The sequence below is a fragment of the Apaloderma vittatum genome, unplaced genomic scaffold (assembly GCF_000703405.1).
Source record: "Apaloderma vittatum isolate BGI_N311 unplaced genomic scaffold, ASM70340v1 scaffold42777, whole genome shotgun sequence".
NCBI lineage: Eukaryota > Metazoa > Chordata > Aves > Trogoniformes > Trogonidae > Apaloderma > Apaloderma vittatum.
The window spans coordinates 3,383-4,339 of NW_009728713.1; the positions used below are offsets into that span (position 1 = coordinate 3,383).

The 957-nt window shown below is 52.0% G+C and overlaps 1 protein-coding gene across 1 annotated transcript in view; it reads right to left on the reverse strand.

The window, feature by feature from the left end:
* Positions 1–957, reverse strand: part of LOC104277507 (remodeling and spacing factor 1-like) — a gene marked incomplete at both ends in the record, with an annotated part of 7,019 nt that overhangs the window by 1,960 nt on the left and 4,102 nt on the right. The gene's annotated exons all lie outside the window — the stretch shown is intronic.

Here is a 957-nt window from a genome sequence, read left to right on the forward strand (position 1 = left end):
GCTCTTGCTTGGAAAACATTTTCCTGCTGCCCAGTGTGACCCTGCCCTGGTGCAGTTTGCAGCCCTTCCCTCTGGTTCTGTCGCTCCTTCCCCGTGAGAAGAGACCAGCCCCAACCTCTCCACAACGTCCTGTCAGGCAGTTGCAGAGAGGGATGAGGGCTCCCCTCAGCCTCCTCTTCTTCACACTCAACAGCCCCAGCTCCTCCATCACATTTATTCCCCAGCTCCGTCGCCCTCCTCTGCCCTCGCTGCAGCCCCTCGAGATCTCTCTTGGGTTGAGGTGCCCAGAACTGGACACAACACTCAAGTTTATGCTTTGCTGAGTAAAACTTGACCTGGCCCTTTCCATTAAAGCTGAGGAACAAAGCAGGTGTAAGCTGTGTGAGTGTCTGCTGGAGTATATACTCTCCCTCACATCCTAAAGGTCAAACTTTGTCTCAGCTGTGTCAGGGAATCTTGTTTTGTGGATTCCCAGCAGGACCGCACGTCTTCCCAGAGGGATTCACAGTGATATCTACCCCTAATGAAAAGCAAAAGTTCTCTGTGCCCCTTCACTCCGCCCCGGCAGGATTTTGCAGTACCCAGCCCTGGGGGTGATGTGCAGCTGCACCCCACAGGGGTGACCAGGTCAGGAGCCACTGGAAAGCGCACGTTCCACTGGCTGGGTATTTCTTCTTCATCTTCAGTTTTTTTGGTTTTTTTTATTAACGTTGTCTCCCTCTGTATTCACAGAGGTCGCACAACCCCAAAGCCTCACCCAAACTAAGGCTCAGTTGTGCTACACCTCACAGGATGACACTGCAGAGGTGGTAAAGAGCAGAAATCCTAGAATCACAGAATCACAGAATGTCAGGGGTTGGAACGGACCTCTGAAGATCATCCAGGCCAACCTTCATCCCAGCACACCCAACCACTACACCACAGCCTCAAGTGCCAGATCTACTTTTTTTTTAAACA